The 8,947-nt window shown below is 35.1% G+C and overlaps 1 pseudogene; it reads left to right on the forward strand.

Moving 5' to 3' along the window:
• Positions 1-2,704: 2,704 nt before the first annotated feature.
• Positions 2,705-4,935, forward strand: LOC118438741 (annotated as a pseudogene).
• Positions 4,936-8,947: the final 4,012 nt, after the last annotated feature.

Genomic DNA, 8,947 nt, shown 5'->3' on the forward strand with positions numbered 1-8,947 from the left:
GCCCAACCAAATATTAAAAATTAATTGTTATAACATTCCTTATAAATTACAGTTTTTTTTTAATGTTTTCTCTGACTGGACGTTGACTTTTGTCCATCCAATTGTTTTCATTTTGAATTAAAATACATCTCTGGCCTAAAATAAATTTTTTAGCGGAAAACTAATAATGTGCTATGAAATTACGTTAAATTTGTGAGAATTTGATATATCAATGATGAAAATTGGTTCAGTAGTTCAGTGACAATTTGAAAATGAAATTGACGCGACTATGTGGACGTAGACATCTGTCCGACACTGTAATTTTTCTTAAATCTATCTCAAAATTAGCCCCTAAACCAGATATAAATATAGTCAGCATACCAATAAATAATAAAAAATTATTGACACCTAGAGTGTAGTTAAACCGAATTAATAGATACACCCCGGCTGTGACTAAAGTAGATGAATGCACAAGAGCCGAAACTGGGGTGGGAGCCGCTATAGCCGCAGGTAACCAGGCAGAAAATGGTATTTGAGCTCTTTTTGTCATAGCTGCTAAAATTACTAGAATAACTATAAAAGAAACTACTTCGTACGAATACACAAACTGCGAATAAAAAAAATTCCATCTACCAAAATTCAGTAGCCATGAAATGCATAAAAGAATAGCTACGTCACCCACACGGTTAGAGAGAACTGTAATTATGCCCGCATTTGCTCTTTTTACATTTTGGTAGTAAATTACTAAACAATACGACACAAGACCGAGTCCGTCCCACCCCAATAAGATTCTGATTATATTAGGGCTTAAAATTATAAAGACTATACTCAAGACAAAGAAATATACTAAAAAATAAACCGAGTTAAAAACTTGTCCCCCTCTATATATATGATTCTATAAAAAAGTACCATAGAAGAAATAAATATTACGAGCCCTATAAATCTCAAACTTATTCAATCAAAAATAAGAGTTGTAATAATAGAAGTTGATCTAAAAGAAAATATTTCTCATTCAACAAATATAGTTTCAGCAGAAAGAAAATATAAAAGACCAAACCGCATACTGATTAAGCTAGCCACTAGTAATAAAACTCCTAAATAAAAAGGTAAAACCAAATAAAATATTACTTAAAGGGCTCCCCCATCTATAGAATCACAAACTAAAATTTTTCTTAAACTATTTAAATGAAATTATTTAGTAAAATGTAAAAATAAAATTAGACCCTAAAACTAAAAAATTTACTGGGACAATGTGAAGTCTAATAGTGTGGATCTCACGAACATTAGAATGAACAAACCCGTATAGTGAATTATAAGAAGACCCGTGTTGTGAAAACGAAAATATAAATAATGTAAAAACAGCCCCTAAAAAGGAGCCTAAAGGAAAAAATAAAAGTATGATATAATCATAACTCATAATTCTAGCTATCAAAAAAATCTCTGACAATAAATTAATAGTCGGAGGGGCAGCAATGTTCGACGCGCAGAGAAAAAATATAAGTAAAGAAAAAATAGGAAAACTTAAAATAAGCCCCTTATTAATAAAAAAACTTCGGCTCCCAGTTCGTTCGTAGTATAAGTTAACCATACAAAATAAACCTGAAGAGGAAACTCCCTGAGCTACTATCATCACTAAGGCCCCCATAAATCCCCATGAATAGAGAGTTATTAGCCCCCCAATCACCATAGCTATATGGGCTACTGAAGAGTACGCTACTAAAGCTTTAAAATCATTTAAACGACAGCACAAGATCCCTGTAAACATTATTCTAGCTAATCTTAGCCCTATAAAGTAAGAGCTAAACTTTACGACCGAAACCCCTGTAATACTAAGAACTCGTATAAGCCCGTAACCCCCTAACTTTAATAAAACCCCAGCTAAAATTATCGAACCTGCCACGGGGGCCTCAACATGAGCTTTAGGGAGTCACAAATGTGTAAAATACATAGGGAGTTTAACTAAAAAGGCTATCGAACCCATAAAAGCAGTAATAACAAAAAAATTAAAACCTGAAAATGGATAAAAAAATAACTCCTTAGAAAATAAAGAAACACCACCTCCAATTATATATAAGTACATAATTAATAAAAGTAAAGGTAACGACGCTGTGAGCGTATAAAATAAAAAAAAACATCCCTGCTTGAACACGCTCAGGTTGGTAGCCCCAACCCATAATAATTAAAAGTGTCGGGATTAGAGAAACCTCAACAAAAAAATAATAAAATAATAAATTACCCGAAAAAAAGTCAATAGTAAAATAAAAAGTAATAAAAAACAAAACTATAAAAATAAAAAGTATGCTCCTTGAAACGAAAAATTTTATATCTAGAAAAAATTATTAAAATTCTAACCCAAACTCTTAGACACACTTTATTTTTCACTTTATTTTTACACTAAAATATTTTTTAATTCTTTAACAGCTAGCCTCCCTGAAAAAAAAATCTCATCGAGTAACAAAAAAATTAATAAATTCATCATTTTCTCCCTAACCGGGAATTTAATTTTATCAAATTTAGTTTTATTAATTTAAAGTTTTAAGTTAATAAAACTAAAAGCCTTCAAAGCTTTAATTAAGATGGGAGCCTTAAACTTTAAGTTAAGAGCTTAGCGCCACTTTAAGATTTGCAATCCTAACTCATAATTGAATACATAACATTATAATAAAAGAGCACACCACTCGTAATTAAATTTACAGTTTAACACCTAAACTCAGCCATTTTATTTATGAAACGTTGATTTTTTTCAACCAACCACAAAGATATTGGAACTATGTATTTAATTTTTGGAGTTTGATCTGCTATGGTCGGCACCGCATTTAGAGTTTTAATCCGCTTGGAATTAGGTCAACCAGGTTCTTTTATTGGAGACGACCAAATTTATAATGTAATAGTAACAGCCCATGCTTTTACTATAATTTTCTTCATAGTTATGCCTATTATAATTGGGGGTTTGGAAATTGACTAGTGCCACTAATAATCGGCGCCCCAGATATGGCGTTCCCTCGAATAAATATAAGTTTTTGACTTCTTCCACCTTCATTAATCTTACTTTTATCAGGAGGACTGGTGGAAAGAGGAGCAGGCACAGGTTGAACTGTATATCCCCCTTTATCAAGAGGCATCGCCCATGCTGGGGCTTCTGTAGATTTATCAATTTTCAGACTTCACCTTGCTGGAGCAAGTTCAATCTTGGGGGCAGTAAATTTTATTACAACTATCATCAATATACGAGTTGAAGGTATGACTTGGGACCGAACTCCTTTATTTGTTTGATCAGTTTTTTTAACCGCTATCCTTCTCCTGCTTTCCCTTCTAGTTCTTGCTGGAGCCATTACAATACTTTTAACAGATCGTAATCTAAATACTTCATTTTTATACCCTGCCGGGCGCGGCGACCCTATCTTGTACCAACACTTGTTTTAATTTTTTGGTCACCCAGAAGTTTATATTTTAATTCTTCCTGGATTTGGCATAATTTCACATATTATTACATTTGAAAGAGGTAAAAAACAAACTTTCGGTCAATTAGGTATAATTTTCGCGATAGTAGCAATCGGTCTTCTAGGATTTATCGTTTGAGCACATCATATATTTACTGTGGGAATAGATGTAGACACTCGTGCTTACTTTACAGCCGCCACTATAATTATTGCCATCCCCACAGGAGTGAAAATTTTTAGCTGAGTGGCGACACTTCAAGGAAGTGCCTTAATTATCACCCCAACTTTAATATGAGCCATAGGTTTTGTATTTTTATTCACTGTGGGGGGTCTCACAGGAATTATTTTAGCTAACTCTTCACTTGACATCGTACTTCACGACACTTACTATGTAGTCGCCCACTTTCACTATGTTTTATCTATGGGGGCTGTGTTTGCAATTATAGGAGGCTTAATTCATTGATTTCCTTTATTTACAGGAGTAAATTTAAATCCTAAGTGACTAAAAATTCAATTTTATACTATGTTCATTGGAGTTAATATAACATTTTTCCCCCAACACTTTCTAGGACTAAACGGCATGCCTCGACGTTATTCAGACTACCCCGATGCATTTACTACTTGAAACGTATTATCTTCGTTAGGAAGTTACACCTCAGTAGCTGCCGTTCTTCTATTCAGCTTTATTATTTGAGAATCTATTTCGACTGCCCGCCCTAGAGTCCATAACTTTACTTACTCTTCATCAATTGAGTGATTTCAAAATATACCCCCATCCGAACACTCATACTCGGAGCTATCCTTAGTCACACATTTTTAATGTGGCAGATTAGTGCAGTGAACTTAAAATTCAAAAATGAATAATTTATTCTTTTAAAAATTGCAACTTGAGCGGCTTTAGGGTTCCAAAACGCTTCTTCACCTTTAATAGAACAATTAATCTTTTTCCATGACCACACCCTAACAATTTTGATTTTAATTATTTCTATTGTAGGATTTAATTTATTCTCAACTATATACAACACAAATATTGACCAACATATAATAGAATCCCAAGGTTTAGAACTATTTTGAACTATTATCCCAAGTTTTATTTTAATTTTTATCGGCCTTCCTTCTATTCGCTTATTATATTTGTTAGATGAGGTATATAGCCCAGCAATCACCATTAAAACTATCGGACATCAATGATATTGATCTTATGAATATTCAGATTTTATTAACTTAGAATTTGACTCATACATAATTCCGTCAAATGAAATAAGAATAAATATATTTCGTTTAATTGACGTTGATAACCGAATAATAGTCCCTCTGAACTCCCAAGTCCGCACTTTAATTACAGCTGCTGATGTTTTACACTCATGAACAGTCCCAAGAATGGGAATTAAAGCTGACGCTGTGCCAGGACGTCTAAACGAAGTTAATTTTTATACAAACCGCCCTGGATTATTTTTCGGGCAATGCTCAGAAATTTGCGGAGCAAATCATAGATTTATGCCCATCGTAATTGAAACAACCCCAGGAAAAAACTTCATTAAGTGAGTAAAAAATATATCTAAGTAAACTATTCATTAAGTGGCTGAAAGTAAGCGTCGGTCTCTTAAACCGTTTTATAACAATTTAACAAATGTTTTTAATGAAAAAATTAGTTAACATTATTTATAATATAGTTTTGTCAAGACTAAGTAGTTTAAAGAACATTTTTTTATTCCTCAAATAGCACCCATTATATGGCTATCTCTTTTTTTATTGTTCTCTTGGCTATTCCTTCTATCTGTAATTAAAATTTCTAATATTAAAAATACTAATATGAATGCCAACGTAGGTCAAACTAATATCCCACTTAGTAACGAAACCGACCACATAAATTGAAAATGATAATAACTAATTTATTTTCAGTGTTTGACCCCTCATCTATAATTTTTATATCTTTAAACTGAATTAGATCATTAATTGTTTTAATGATTTTAACGCCTATATTTTGAGCCACCCCTAATAAATTTTTTTTATTGACCTTAAGAATTTGCAAAAAACTTCATGATGAATTTAAGATACTGCTAGGACCATCAGTAGGAAGAACTATCCCATTTATCTCTTTATTAATATTTATTCTAATAAATAATTTTATTGGTTTATTTCCATATATTTTTACAGCTTCAAGACACATAAGATTTAAAAAGATAATAAAAATTTTTTTCGTCCGAATTCTTCCATCCGGGACCACTCTCTTTTTTTGCATTTTTACACGTTTCAGAAGATTCTAAAACTTTTTTTCCGAAAAAAATTTTTTTCGTCCGAATTCTACCTTCACGGACCACTCTTTTTGCATTTTTACACGTTTCAGAAGATTCTAAAACTTTTTTTTTCGAAAGAAAATTTTTTCGTCCGAATTCTACGTTCATGGACCACTTTTTTCCCATTTTTACACGTTTCAGAAGATTCTAAGACTTTTTTTTCCGTCCGAATTCTACCTTCCTGGACCACTCTTTTTTTGCATTTTTACACGTTTCAGAAGATTCTAAGACTTTTTTTTCCCCAAAAAATTTTTTTCGTCCGAATTCTAGCATCCTGGACCACTCTTTTTTTGCATTTTTACACGTTTCAGAAGATTCTAAAACTTTTTTTCGAAAAAAAATTTTTTCGTCCGAATTCTGCCATCCTGGACCACTCTTTTTTTGCATTTTTACACGTTTCAGAAGATTCTAAAACTTTTTTTTCGAAAAAAAATTTTTTCGTCCGAATTCTGCAATCCGGGACCACTCTTTTTTTGGCGTTTTTACACGTTTCAGAAGATTCGAAGGCTTTTTTTTCCCCAAAAGAAAATTTTTTCGTCCGAATTCTACGTTCATGGACCACTTTTTTTGCATTTTTACACGTTTCAGAAGATTCTAAAACTTTTTGTTTCGAAAAAAAATTTTTTCCGTCCGAATTCTACCTTCCTTGTCCACTCTTTTTAGGCGTTTTTACACGTTTCAGAAAATTCTAAAACTTTTTTTTCCCCAAAAAAAATTTTATCGTCCGAATTCTACCATCCGGGACCACTCTTTTTTTGCATCTTTACACGTTTCAGAAGATTCTAAGACTTTTTTTTCCCCAAAAAATTTTTTTCGTCCGAATTCTAGCATCCTGGACCACTCTTTTTTTGCATGAAATTTTTTTGCTCAAATTGCACGCCATGCCTGTGCAAGTACGGTATTGTAGGCGTTGCAGAATGCATCTTTGACTCTTCTTTTCAGAAATACTGTAGGTCGATACACACTGCTTCTAACTGCCATAATATACTGATTCTCATCCAATCCCACAAGATTCAGAAAATCGTCAAAGCTGACATCAGGACTTTTTCAGTCCAGAGATGTTCCACATTTTCCTTAATGCTAGTTAGATCACTTGCAGCCTTAATTTTCAAGCTTGGACAGAAGTCGGAATGGAATGGTAAGAGAATTCTTGTACTTGGCATTGGTGGGTATGGCATACCGAAACGACACTTTGTACTCCCTTTAAATTTTCTTTCACAACAATTTGTGTGCTTATGTCCTTGATGGATAACTCCATCGACTTCAGCTTCGCAAGAAATATATTTATCGATGAACCCCGCACATCTGCCGAAAGAATCAGGATCATGTTCATCGAATTTAGGAGAATCCTTCAACCAGAAAAGTCCATGCATATGAGGACTTCCACGATGCTGGAATTCGATTCGGCTGAAACTGTCCATGATTGGATGATCTTTGAAAATTCCTTCCTTGTTAAGTAAGATATATTTCGTGCACTGTCTTAAACGGTAATCAAAGTATCGGCTGCAAGTTATGGGGTCTTTTCTTATCAAATCTGCTTTTGATTCCCATGTCATATCTTCGGCATCAGCCTCTGAAATCAGGACCCCATCCAGCACCTGCTTCAGTATAACGATCAGTTCTGGCCATTTCATTTCCGCTGCTGATAGTGTAATAAACAAGGTTGGGATTCCTAATTGTCGAATCATTGCCATAAGCGTCTTCTGTTTATCTTGCCAATAGGCTGGTGACGATCGAATATTTTTCAAAAGTTTATAACCGTCATCGTGATTACACAAATTCTCGACAAATTCTTCGTTCAACAAATTACCAGCCGTTGCTTTCCCGGGACCTTTTTTCTTTCTCAGACAAAGGGAAATCTGGCTTGAAATCTGGAAGGCTTGACTCAATTTGAACGAATAAAGAAGCTTATTGGGAGCGGCACACCGTCTGTCCCGATTTCGTGCATCTGACTTTGCTATATCCGTCTTAGAGATGTTATCCAACTTCATCTTACGGGGAACACCTCCATAGATTGAAGGATATGATAAAGCTTCAGCGTTGGCGTCTAATATTAGTGACTTGGGTTTCTGGCCTTCACCAGGAGCGAATCGGATGACTTCATTATTTTGCATGTCGTCAAAATCAATCAATAGAGTTTGCTGGCCACCGGGATTAAGCTGCGCATCATTCTCTGCATCTTGTTGCTCCAGTTGTGGCAAAATTTGATTTGGAATTGGATCAACGACAAAGTTCGCTACGTCTTTATCCATAAACTTTAATCAGTCATCAGAAAGAATGATACCCTCATCCTTGTATAACTTGGTTTGTGCTAAATACTTCGCGGCCTCATAGACTTTCTTTGGGCGGATAGTTTCGTACAGGTAGGGTTTGGTATATTCCATCTTACGCATCAGCATTAATTGTATCACCGAAGCTTCGTTAAATCGTCTTGGGAGGATTGCAGCTGTTTCACTGACTGGATTGACAATATTGATGACGTTACCCTTCAGACCACACTGACGGTCGACTCCCAACTTCTGAATCGCCATAAATGGGATTCTGCCAGCTACAAGGCGTTCCTCCAATTGCGTTAAACCTTTCAGAACGTCGGGAATTATGGGGAAGGCAAACCCGTTAGAGAAGCACAATTTTGGGATCTTTCCTTTGCGTATATAGCTATGACAGGTTGTACAAAGAAATTCGGTTTCCAGAGATTGTGGTCGAAGTGCCTTATTGTTAATTTAAACTTAAAATATAAGTATGCTAATAGATAGGTTAAATAAAAAAAAGCTACCTGAGCACAGAATGTCAAGTTAAATTGTTCCATCAAAAGTTTGCGGTGAAGTTTTCGAACTGACGATTCGAAAAACAGCCCATCACAACTTTCGCATGGTATTGTCGGACCTTTCTTAATAGCAGTAAGGAAATCCAAAAGCTGTGGGTTTTGACGCTTTATCTTACGTGCTTGAGTATCTCTAAGCTGCTCGGCCTCCCGTCTTTCCACCTGACCTCTGACTATCCTCCTGGCGCGCGAGTCATTATGTTGTTCCGCCTTCCTCCTCTCTTCATCCAGTCTGAACAGACGTCGCGCCTCAGAATCGGCAAGTTGTTCCGCCTTCCTCCTCTCTTCATCCAGTCTGACCAGACGTCGCGCCTCAGAATTGGCAAGTCGTTCCGCCTCCATCTTTCGCGCATTCGCTCTAGTTGTCCTTTTCGCAGCTGAATCAGCTTGACGTTCCGCTTCCCTCG

Source organism: Folsomia candida, unplaced genomic scaffold (assembly GCF_002217175.1).
Source record: "Folsomia candida strain VU population unplaced genomic scaffold, ASM221717v1 Fcan01_Sc025, whole genome shotgun sequence".
Classification (NCBI taxonomy): Eukaryota; Metazoa; Arthropoda; class Collembola; order Entomobryomorpha; family Isotomidae; genus Folsomia; species Folsomia candida.